At 39.3% G+C, this 13,646-nt stretch overlaps 1 pseudogene; it reads left to right on the top strand.

Moving 5' to 3' along the window:
• The window catches only part of LOC139235560 (igW heavy chain V region W26-like), a 29,847-nt pseudogene extending 17,633 nt beyond the window's left edge, over positions 1-12,214 (top strand).
• Positions 12,215-13,646: the final 1,432 nt, after the last annotated feature.

The raw sequence follows: 13,646 nt of genomic DNA on the forward strand, positions 1-13,646 counted from the left end.
ACACTATCCCTGTTTTTATTACACTAGACCCTGTCTCTGTTTGTATTACACTAGACCCTGTCTCTGTTTATATTACACTAGACCATGTCTCTGTTTATATTACACCAGACACTATCTTTGTTTATATTCTTTCTGACACTATCTCTGTTTATATTACACTAGACCCTGTCTTCCCTGTCTTTTTTTGTATTACACTAGACCTTGTCTCTGTTTATATGCCAGTAGACACTGTGTCAGTTTATATCACACGAGACCCTGTCTCTTTTTATAATACGCCAGGCATTGTCACTGTTTATATTATCCTCGACACTGTCTCTCTTTGTATTACCCAGATCATCTTTCCTTTTCAAATATATATTGATTTCCCTATTTGAAAGTTATAATTACATTTGCTGCCATCACCCTTTCAGACACTGCATTCCAGGTTATTACTACTCGCTGCATAAAAAATCTCCTTATCTCCCGTCTGGATTTATTTTTTCATTCATCTTAATCTTTGTGTTCTGGTTACCGATAGACCTACCGATAGAATCCCCACCTTACTATTAACTCAATGAAACCCCTTCACAATTTTGAAAACATCTGTTAATTCTCCCCTAAGCATACCCTGCTATAATAAGAATAAACCCATCCTCTCTCGTCTCCACAAAACTGAACTCCCTCATGCCTTCCACCAATCTCCTCTGCATCCTCGACAAGAGCCCGACAATCTTCTTAAAATGTGGATTGAAAAAAATGCAATCTTTATTTGTCCTTCAGATTATTTCTAAGGATACATGCTCCCTTCAAATTTGACTGACTGAGAAGCATTAATTATATTGTTTTACTTGTTTTGACAAAACGGACGGTGACTGAAATGCTCAGCAACATCTGTCTCCACATGACTCATGTATCAATATGATCTCTGTCGCCACCTGCTGATAAACGACATCTACTGCAAGCTCCAGAGCTTACTTTAAACATGATTCATAACACCCACTACAATAACTTGCTTGAACGTTTAACCAGAGGATTTTTTTTAGAACAAACCACAAGAGGTGCAGATGATCAGGAAGTATCAAGGGCGGAATTAGCAAAATTATTATTGCAAATTCACCTTCAGCTCATCATACAGAGCCGTCAGATTAGATAAACATCCATAATGAATAAAAACCTCACAGGAAAAATGGTCCAACCGTGGCTAACAAAGGAAGTTAAAGATAGTAATAGATGAAATTAACAGCCATGGAATGTTGACAAAAAGAGTAATAAGCCCAAAAATTGGGAAGATTTTGGAATTCTGCAAAAGATGCACATGCAACTGATAATATGGGAGAAATATAAAATTAAATAAGCTATCAATAATCTACAAACAGATTGTTCGAGCTTCTACACGTGTATAGAAAGATGACTTAAATTAGCGTACTTTACAATACAAAGGTAGGTGGGACAGTAAACAGTGAGGATGTAGTAAGGAGGCTGCAAAGGGATATTGACAGGTTAAGTGAGTGGGCATGAACATGGCAGATTGAGTATAATGTGGAGAAGTGTGAAGTTACGCACTTTGGTAGGACAAATAGAGACGCATAATAATTTTTGAATGCTGAGAAACTGGGTAATATTGTTATTCAGAAAGACCTGGATGGCCTTGTACACGAATCACAGAAAGCTAACATGGAGCCAAAGTGAGCAATTAGGAAAGCAAATGGTAAGCAACATTTTATTGCAAAGGGATTAGAGTATTAGAAAAAAGAAGTCTTCATGCACTTATATGGGGCTCTGCTGAGACTACACCTGGTGTATCGTGCACAGTTTTCTTCTCCTTATCTAAGGAAGGATACACTTGCCTTGGAGGGAGTGCATCTAAGGTTCATCAGACTGATCTGATTCCTGGGACGGCGGCGGGGGCGTGAGGCTGTTCTATCAGGAGAGATTGAGTATCTAATGTCCATATTTCCTCGGAAATCACAACATAAGAACATAGGAATTGGGAGCAGGAGTAGGCCATATGGTTCAGCGAGCCTGTTCCGTCATTCAACGGGATCATGGCTGCTCTTCTACCTCAACTCCCCTTCCCTGCACTATCCATATATCTGAATGGAAACATATGCAGGGCTTCAGGGAAATGGCGGGGGATTGGTCAATTATACAAAGTACGACAAGTGTGGTCTAACCAAGTTTAGCATAACTATTGCACTTTTCAATTCTATCCCTCTAGAAATAAACCCGAGTGTAAGTGTTCTTCTTTTTATAGCTTATTAACCTGCGTCGCTACCTTTAGTGATGTGCGTAATTGCATTCTCAGAGACCTGTGTTCCTCCATCCCGCATAGGTTCTTATTTTAAACGTGATGAGTGACCTCCTTATTTGTCTTACCAAACTGTAATAACTCATACTTGTCTGTGCTGAAATGAATTAGTCAATTCATGTATTATTTTAATTAGTTGCAGTGTTCCACAGTATTTACACGCCGACCCGCCCGCCCCAAGTGCATTGGTAAAATTTGGAAATTGTGTGTTTGACTCCAAAATCTAAATTGTTAATATAAGTTGTGAACAATAGTGGACCCATCACTGATCTTTGTGGGATCCCTCTTTCTATATATTAGTTTATCTGTTTATCTATCTATCTATCTATCTATCTATCTATCTATCTATCTATCTATCTATCTATCTATCTATCTATCTATCTATCTATCTATCTATCTATCTATCTATCTATCTATCTATCTATCTATCTATCTATCTATCTATCTATCTATCTATCTTTCTATCTATCTATCTATCTATCTATCTATCTATCTATCTATCTATCTATCTATATATCTATCTATCTATCTATCTATCTATCCATCTATCTATTACAGAGTTATGTGTGGTACTGATACTCCAGCTGACTGCTGCTACTGACATGGTGTCTGAGACTTTGGATATATTTCCTTTCCTGCAATATGTGAACAGTTACACACATTTACACAACGAAAAAATTTAACTTAACACCAGTTCTGTTATTGGGTAGATGTGTATATAAATAGGTCTTTTGACAATGTGAATGTTTTGAAGTTGGCTTCCAGGCATGCGGTCAGTAGTGAGAAAACTGACCTTTGATGGAGTGCACAGAACCCCAGATGCTTTCTGAAAATGACACTGGTGTTCGATGCTCGCTGACGGCAGTCGGTTTGGTTACTGCCAAATATTGTGCGGGTCAGATTAGCGTGAACAAGAATGAGAGAAAGATGGTATTTAACTATTTAAATATTACATTATTCAGTCGAACTTTTAAAATAAGAAACATTTTACATAGTATAACATCTCAAGAATGATTTTACGTAAATTGCATGCTCACAATATTACAAAACAGGATCGGAAAATAATGAATTGATCCACACGGTACCTAATGAAAACTATTTCCAAATAAAGACCATTCTAAATCTTTCAGTCGATTTATTCAGTACAGCATGAAATGCTGGAGAGAGGTTTAATGTCCTCACCCCACACTGTAATGAGATGAGTGGGATTCGGAAATTAACTAAAACAGGTTGAATTGCCTTGAATTATTCTCACAGAGAAGTGCCAGCTGCACTTCTTTAATATTCTCACAGAATTTTGCGCCTGGTCTAAACTAATGTCTCCATTATTCGTGATTAGTAGCCGCGCAGTGTGTCGTGTAATTTGAAATGATTTGGATCCCTGAACAAGCCCTGTCATAGCCCGGCTACCAGTGGGTGGTGAAAGGCCCCAGATTGTGATCTGTTTCTGCTGGAGATGAAGCATTTATTCCTGTGATATTCTGCAACATATCACTATGTCCTGATACACCGTGTTCCTGTTACCCGTGTCTGTTACACATTCGGTCGCTATTAAAGTTAGCTGCAAGGCTTTGGATGTCGAGGTTTGCTGATCACATTATCGATTCTGATTCACCAGCTTCTCTCATAAAACGCTGGTCTGAAGCGGGCGGGCCCCACTTTCTTATGTGTCTTCGTCAACTCACTCCTTAATCATCAGACAAGCGGACTTATTTTACAGCTAAATTTACAAACGGCTGTCTTAGAGTCACAGACTCAGGGGCAGTTAGTGAAATGCAGTGAGAGACAATTTTATAATGTGAGGAATATGATCTCATCTCCAGAACAAAAGTGTAGCTTCAGCCAAGTACACTGTAAATAGAATCACATTACCCATCTACCGCACTCGGTTACATAGAGTGATATCAATTCAGATTATAGGGGATACTTTATTGGTACAGTTGCATGGATAGATAGCGGGAGATGTAAAAGCACAAACTGGCAGTGTCTTTAGATCCTGATTAGGTAATTCATTCTCAAAGATTTACATCCCCTGTGAAAGAGTGAGGAATAAACGGATTTAATTTACAGTCCAGATGTGAGTCCATTCTGTTGGTGATGTGGAAGGAGTGACGTGGATCCAGAAACCGCTTCTATCAGGGAATCAATGGGTGGCGCCTTTCACCTCGCCCCCATCACCCGGGTATTTAGCTGCCGGCCACTGGGAGCGCAATACAACAGTCTGGGAGTGGGTTTGCTCAGTGAGTTCTTGCCGGAACCAGTCACCACACATTGCCATGAGGATGAGGTCGGCGATTGCTTTCGTTCTGTTGCTGGCTTTACTTTCCCGTGTGTAGATTTTATTGTCCAATTCTCTCATTGTTACTGTCTCAGTGAAAGTCTCTCTCTGGAATTTTACAGAGTCAGGAATCATTTCTCGAGGATTGATCCTCGGGGTATTTTGATTATTTTTACAGGTGTCCAGTCGGATGTGGTGTTGACTCAGCCCGAGGCAAAGACCAGGATTTCCTGAGGCTTCCTGAGACTGACCTGTAAACCAGCGGGTTCGATCTTAGCGGATATGGCATGAACTGGGTCCGCCAGGTTCCCGCACAGGAGCTGGAGTGGCTGGTTTACTATTACACTCCATCGAACAAGAATAACGTCCCAGGGATTGAGAGCCGATTTACTGTATCCAAAGACACTTCAAACAACATCTTCACGTTGGACATGAAGAACATGAGGAGCGAAGACACCGCCATCTATTACTGTGCAAGGAAGGACTACGGGAGTGGGTCACGGTGAAATACAGAGCGAGCTCTCCATACAAAAACCCCAGACAGGGAGTTTGCTCAAACCTGCGACCATTACCACGCCAGGAGCGTCGAAGGAACTGAGGCTTAAATAAAAATAATTAGAAATAAGTTATATATATATATATATTTAAATGTGTAACAGTTTTCTTCTTTATTACTATTGATTGCCATGTTGAACATGCACAGATGCTTCAGAAGTATTCCAATCATTTTTGTAAATATAATGAACGGTAAAAAATGAAATATCTCGCTGATTCACTCTTACGAGAGTCGGAATCGTGTTTTTAGAGCTGTGTGGAATTTAATCTCTGTATTTTACAGTTAACAGTCCGCCGGAGTATTTGACACAACGTGTCTCACTGTGTTACGCAATGGGCTACTGGGGACAAGGGACCATGGTGACGGTGACTGCAGGTAAGGAGCATTCACTGATTCAGTAACACTTGTATTTGTGTCTTTATTTTATATTTTTGTTTATTTTAATAATTACTTTGTTCACTGAAACTTGGGTTCGGTGGATTTTGTTTTGAGATTTTTTGCAATGTTCAATGTGATTCTGCTGCAAAGTGATTATAGAATTCAACTGTTTCTCCACAGAAAATGTTGTTGATGTGATTTGGTATTTATTTGCTGACGAGACTGTGTGTCTAGGTTACTTTAAATACTTAATGATTATTACACTGTTTGACGTTTCTGCAATGTTTAATCTTGGTGACCCATGATTGCTGCAGTTTTTCTGATCGAATGCAAACATTGTGTTTGAATGTGTTTAAAAGAACATTGTAGGCACAAAGCAGAAAGCTTAGTGATCAGTAAATACCCTTAAGGAATTTTAAGTTTTTTCATGAAAATTACATTGTCATCTCCTGACCGAATGTTCCCGAATGATCAGATTCAATACGTGAGCTGTAATTAAGAACTGAAAAATTAACATATTTCCAGCTGGAACACATTTAAATTAACATTATTATAACGTAGTAATATCACCAATTATTATTTAAATATGCTATACTTACAAATTAATGTATTTAACATGATCCATCGAATCACAATTCTCTGTCAGTATTTTATATTTCTGTTGAATTCAATCATTAGTTATTTCAGTGTGAGTCGGGTTCGGTGATTGTGTAATGAGATTTTTTTGCAATGATATATTTGATTCTGCTGAAAGGGTTTATAGAATTACGGATCTGCTCCATGAAAGGTTCTGTCGAGGGATTCCGCCCCTCAGCGATGTGATTTAGTGTTGATCTTCTGAGGAGAGTTCGTGCCTGTGTTACTCAGAATACTTAGAATTTGTGAAGCTGTTTGGCGTTTCTACCATGTTTAATATCGGTGACAGCGGGTAGCAGCAGGTTTCTGATCGAATCCAAACACGATATGTATTTTGAAACTGTTTGAAAACAGTAGGTAGGCAAAGAACAGGACGGGTTTAGACATCAGAAATCATTGAAAGGTATTTTAAAATCACAATTATTGAAGTGATAATTATATATTCAACTATTAATCTATGTTGACGATGCTGGTATTTTAATATGTGAAATGTAACTAGTTGCCATCTACATAATTAACTTATTCAGGTTGTAGTTGAATTAAATTACTATTAACCAACCGATTATAATGCAATAATATCTCCGAATGTTATTAAAATATGCTATAAGTCCAATGTTCATTTACTTAATATTATTCACCTTCAAAAATCCTGCTCTACACTGGGCACTATTAAGGGAAGCAGAAACTTTTAGAGGCTGGATACAGTTGTTAATTATGCCTGCAATTATTTCATTAACAACATACTGATTCCACCGCTGTGTTCAGTTTGAGTCGGGAGTTCAATTACTTGCTACCTCCTGTTTACACAGATGAATGACTGAGTGCAATTAATTATAACTTGAAGCCGTGTTGCAAATTGCATTTTGTCAATTTAATATATCTGCCGGGGTGTGACATTCTCACTGTGTAGCCGAAATTTGTTATTGAATCAATATTGTGTGTTGTTTGATAAAATTATCACTAAGTTAATCTCGAACACTTTGCAAGAACAAAAGCTGAGAGAGAGGCATCGCTGGCAGTCAAAGAATTGTTCATGTAATTATATTGAAATTCAAGGCAGGTTCCGACTGCGTATGGCTGGAGAAAGCAAATAATCCATTGAAATTCAAGCAGATTAATTTACTTACAAAAGGTTCATCTGATTTCGAATTTGATACAAAGTCCTATCTCCCAAAACGCTGCTGTATGCGGAATAGAACGGTAGACAAAGCACAAATCATATCTGAGTGCTATGTTTAATTCTTATTAATATTAAATTGATGAACAAAGTCTCTCCTCCATTTGCTCATTCAGTTTCAGTGCCCCAGATGGTCTGAATGAATTGTTATCCTCTAGTTTTACACTGACCATTCTGGAAACTATTTTCAAGAAGTAGCAGAATATATTTAATCATTAACTTACGGGCATTTTGTGAATAACTGGAGTGTTCACCCATGAACTCATTGAATGGCCTACTCCTGCAGCTATTTTCTATGTTTCTATGAACTTTAAAAGATTGTCTGTCTTATTAAGTAGCGGAGGCTCTGCTACTGACTGCAAAATGCAAGGATATATTTTAATTAATAAAAACTTTTTTGGGGATTAAGGTTGAGGAGAATATTTCAGCTCGAGATTCCAGCATTAGTAAACAAGCGGTTTACAGCCCATCGGAGTTGTGACCCCGGCTGGACAGAGAACTATTTAAATTAGTCCACACCCAAATCCATCATGTGAAATATTCTCTGCGAATAGACGCAGATTATGCGATATTATAAACATGCAGAGTTTAAAAAGGTGTCGGTCGAGAGCGGGACAATAGTAGAAATGCGTGATTATTGTCAATTATTCAAATTTGATTCCATTTAAGTAAAAATAAAGTATATTTATGAGTAGTTATGTATTAATATGCTGCTTAATATTGTAATATTGATTAATTGTTATGGTAAGTTAAGTAAACCATAATATATCACAAGTTATCAGGCAGAAAAGGTTTTAAAATTATTAATAATTACTTGTATTTGTATGGCTGAAATTCAAGCACATTAATTTAATTTCAAAAGTTCCAGGTAGGTATGCTTCTGAGGAGGAAGGGCCAGACTGGCACTCAGATTATTTTCAATATTCAGCTAACATGAACATTAAATTAGAATGTAACATAAGTGCTAATTCATTAAAACGTAAGCGAGCCCTTACAATTGTTTTGCATACTGGTCAGTATTACAATTATTGCAACATTTCAAGGGTTGGAGATAATGTTTAATTCATTCATAAATTAATTTAGAAAACAATGCATTGATAACTCGGCTGTGCTGAGTTCGACAAGGTGTCGCTGCAGATTTTAGTGAATTAATTTCCTGTTTTGCCGCGATGATATTACAGGTTATATTTACTGATGAAAACATATAAAATCAGTGGGTGATTAGGTATCACTGTATATGTCTCCTGGATTGCGACATTCTTACTCTGTCACCGAGTCCCGTGTGACGGGCAGACAATTCCCGTGGAATGTGAATTATTTCCAGATACTTGCTTTCAGGGAAGTTAATCTTTGCACGGTTTACAAGATAGTTGACAGAGATGGGGAAATGGCTGGATGTTGAAGAGTCTCTCAAATTAATATCACATTAATTTCAAAGAATCTGCAGCGTTGAGGTGGTTGGAAATTGACAAGAAATAAACTAGAAATCAAACAACTTCATTGAAATTAAAAGATTGAACTGGTCTCTCTCTGCCTGGAGCACCCTTGTTACACCGTTTGTGTCTGTTCTGTTTATGTGCGCCTGCTCACTGTGTGAGAATCAGGAGTCCTCCTGACGGGTTGTAAACCTTCGGGGTTGTGATCCTGTATTGCGGGGAGTGTCACTTAATTCAGTTATTTAAGAAACTGGTATATGTGAGAAACGTGAAAGATTGACTTTAAGGTTGAGGAGTCGCCGTAGAAATGAGATCAGTAACCCAGATTGTGACAGTCAGAAGGAGCAGTTCCGAAACACTACGGTGAGACAGTCGAAGGAGCTTTAATCAGTTTCTAACCCGGTTGTACCTGCCCTGACAGTGTTTGATAGGAAGCTTTACTCTGCAACTAACCCGTGCGTTATCTTATCTGGCAGTGCTTTATGGGACATTGCAGAGATAGCTTTAATCAGTATTTAACCTTTTCTTTACAAGGACGTGGAACTTAATTGCGTCCTTCAATATAGAATGATCTTCTATTTAATCAGAGCTTTGGAGGGGTGGTGCGCTTTAATGGGAGAGTGTATTGGAAGCTTTTCTTTGTACTCGTCATAATTGTGCTTAATTAATCGGTCAATTTGATAACACATTTTATGGGGAGACATTTCGTAGCACATCTCTGCAGTACTTGAGCTGGGAATGTTTGACGGGATAGTATAGATAACATATTACTCTGTGTGCAACACTTGCTATACCTGTCCTGACCACACGGCAGCATAGCGGGAGCTTTGCTCTCTTATCCGTGCTGTATCTGACCTGAGAGTGCTTGGTCAGGCAGTGTTCTAGTCATCGTTATCTGCGACTAACAGATAGCAGATAAACTGCTCGTGCCAGATATATACAATAATTCGTCCCATTGCCCAGATTAAAAAGCGCACATTCTTTGATGTTTATATTCTTTCTGAAAAAATGCCCAATTTTTAATGAGTTATTAATGTTTGAACATTTTGAGCATCAGATTACTAATGAACATGATTGGCCTGATCCTCAGCTCACTTTCAGAACAAACAGTTTGAGGAAGTGAATAACGCTCCAGAAAGCAGCGCCTGTTCTGATCTGATGGGAGGTTACAAGTTATTTCCACAATTAAAATAGAGAATATCGAGACTCCCACTTCAAATAACCGTCATGGGGACCTCATGTTTAGAAACATTATGTTGTCCAATTCTTCCTGAGAAGGTTAAAGGCAGGGACAAACTGTGACGAGATGCAGCTAATAGCCTGGGTCACAACACAAGGCACACAGTCACTGGGCTGCAATTCTGTGAATCATTTAAAGAGAGAGAGTCAACCTGCAATACGTCATCATTCGCAATGAATTTAAGCCTTTCTAACAGCATGCGATTGACTAATTTGCGTCAGATTCATAAGATCCCTTTATTTTAAATATCCTCTTTCATTATAACGAACAATAAAAATAGATCTGGTAGAGGTATCGAAAATATGAAGTGTTTCCTTCCATGAAATCTAGAAGAACTATTCCCACTGACTCGTGTAGACTGATAGCATCTCACAGCATTGGAAGAGGCCATTCAGGCATTGTGCCTGTGCCGGCTCTGAAAGAGCTGTCCAATTTAGTCCAACTCCCCAGAGTTAACATTATAAACGTGCAAATGAGTCCTCCTGACGTACAGGAGATACTGCCTGGAGCATTCCTGAAATTACCAACCCTCTGTGTGAAAAAAATCACCTGAATTTTACCTTCTGATCTTTTCACAATTATTTTAAAACTGCGACATTTGGTTACCCACCTATTTTCCAGCGGAACAATTTCTCCCGAGTTAGTATATCAAAACCTGACATAATGTTGAATATCTCTCTTAGGTCTCCTCTTAACCTCTGCTCTAAGGAGAATATCCCAGCTTCTCCAATCTTTCGACATAACTGAAGACCCCATCCCTGGCATCATCCAGCTAAAAGCCTTCCCTTTACACTCCCCAAGGGCTTGACATCCTTCCTACATTGTGGTTACAAAATTGTACGCAATAGTCCAGCTGAAGCCTAACACGTGATCTGTAAGTTTAGCATAACCACCTTGATTTTGTAGTGAATGCCCCATTTACAAAGTCAAGTATCCCATACGCTTTCCTAACAGCCTTACCAGTTTGCCCTGCCATCTTCAAAGATTTGTGAATATGTACATCCAGATCTCTCTATTCGTGCATCCCCTCAAAATAATACTATTTAGATTATACTGCCTCTCCAACTTCCACCCAATCTGCATCGCTTCTCAATGATTCGCATTTAATTGTAATTGCCATGTCCCAGCCTATTTCACTGGTCCATCTGTCTCCTCATGGAGTCTGCTGCTATCATGCTCACTATTCTCTACGTTGCCAGGTTTTGCATTATTTTTGAACTTCGAAATTGTATTCCCTGTAACCAAGTCCATGTCATTGTTATACAACAAGAACAACAATGGGAATTGAAACGGGCCATTTAAGGAGTAACTTCAAATTAATCGGATTTTGGAATGGTATTTTATTCGGATTATTAATTGAGTGGCAGGAAGCAGGCTACTCAAGAGACATGCATATAATAGGATGGAATAGAGCTCAGATCACAGTGCGCTGAAGGACATCGCTCTCCCTCAAATGCTGAGAAAATAAGGAATAAATTCGACTCAATCGCGGTTCATTTACAACTTGCATCTTAGAAACTAGACTATGGAAATGCTACCTGTTGAATTATGTGGTAGGCAAGTTTGGAGGGTTTTTTGCTAACGTCCGAAGCAGGAATTCCGATGTTACTTTGAAGTGCAGTCACTGTTGTTTTGTACTGATAAACCGCAGGCAACGTGCACAGAGCAAATTTCCCCAAACTGCAATTAAATAAAGGACAAGAAATGGTGCTGATTGAGAAATAAATGCAGGCCGAAATAACAGGAACATTTCTCTGTTTTGCTATTGTATGATCCAATGAAGGCGTCTTTATTGACGAGTTGTGCAAAGGTTCTTGTTGTGTAATGTGATAGAGCTCGGTGATAGAGAGGTGCGTTCCTGACCAGCGCATTGACAAGTGCTTACGATAGAACTGACAGAAGCTCAAATGCCTGTGTAGTCTTTGATGGAGAAATGGTGGAATTAGTTTATTCTGCAGTCAAATTTCGATTTGTTTATTTCTTTTATAAGCACGGATTACAGAGTCTAACTTGTTCAATGGGCCATTCCTTCCCAGTAACACGGTCTCCCCCCACCCTCTGCGCCCTGTTCCCTCCTGTGAACAACCCAGCACCGATGGCTCCATCACGTAGGGCTGTTTGGTGATGGACTACTCCCCTGACATCATCAGACTTTTCTGGAAGGAAGATAAAGAGCCGATCACCACTGGATTGAAGATCTACCCGTCATTGATCAAAAAGAATTGAGCCTACACACTGAGCAGCCAGTTAACCATCACCGAGTCCGAGTTGGGGAGCAGCACAATTTGCTGCGAGGTTCGACGTGGTGGATCGGTGTGGAACATCACAATGTCAGGTTAATGATGTGAGATACAGGGCAAACTCTGATAAGGTGAGAAGTTATGTTCAACTTGTATAGAAACTTGGTTAGACAACAGTTAGAGTATTGTGCATAGTTCTGGTCTCCATATAATACTTAGAATACTGTGCACAGTTCTAGTTTCCTTATCACATTTAGAATATTGTTTACAATTCTGCTTTCCTTCTCATACTTAGAATACTGTGTGAACTTCTGGTCTCCATATCATACTTAGAATAGTATGCACAGCTCTGGTCTCCCTATCACACTTAGAATACTGTGCATGGTTCTGGTCCCCATATCGCACTTAGAATATTATGCACAGTTCTGGTCTGCATATTACACTGAGTATACTGTGCACAATCTTGCTCTCTTCAAATGCCAGGTTAGTGTGAATCTGACAGCAAAGAACTTGTTAAAATATAAGGACACTTTGCATTTCTTAATCATTTATTTTACAAGCAATGTCAATAAAATGCCTTCTCGTAAACGTCCTGAACGGATCATCGTTCCTCCAATTGTTCTCCTCTTGCTAAGCTCCACTGAACAAATCATCAGCAGCAGATATGCAAGCGCCATGTGTTCAATCATCGAATTAAGGCCAAAGTCACTGACCATGAATTGGCTGAAGAGTGAACAACTCCTGGATTCGGGCTTCACCACCTCTCCCGCCTTTGAGATGAACAGAAACGTTTTGACGGCCAGTCGGCTGACACTCCCCGACAGGGAATGGTTCACCGGCTCGGTCTACACCTGCCAGGTCACTCATGAATGGGGCACACAAAGCCGTAACTTCAGCAGATCTCAGGGTAAGAGGCACAATCCAGGGAGGTTCCAGACCATTCTGAGCGTTGATCTCAGTCAGGACTTTGATTGAAATTAGTAGAAAGCAGAGGAATATTCCTAATTTCCAATCATGCAGTTTGTGTATTCTTGCGATACAATGTTGCCTTTATACAGCGCCTTCAGCGACCACAGACTGAACCAAAGCGCTTGCCAGGCAATGAATTAAGTTGTGAAATGTGGTCACAGTTGTAATGTATAAAGTGCAGCAGTCATTTAGTGCACAGCAAGCTCCCACAAACAGCAGTGTGATAACGACTATTTTTTTTGTTTAGTGTTATTTCTTGAGGTATTAATATTCCCAGGACACCAGGGAGAACTCCTCTGCTTTTCATTGAAATAATTCCAGGGGAACTTTTACCTCCACCTGAGAGGCTAGACGGATTCTTGGTTTAACACATGATCCGAAATACGGCACCTCTGACAATGCACCACGCCCCCAGTACTGCACTGAGAGACTCAGCTTACATACTGTGA

The sequence above is a fragment of the Pristiophorus japonicus genome, chromosome 23 (assembly GCF_044704955.1).
Source record: "Pristiophorus japonicus isolate sPriJap1 chromosome 23, sPriJap1.hap1, whole genome shotgun sequence".
NCBI lineage: Eukaryota > Metazoa > Chordata > Chondrichthyes > Pristiophoridae > Pristiophorus > Pristiophorus japonicus.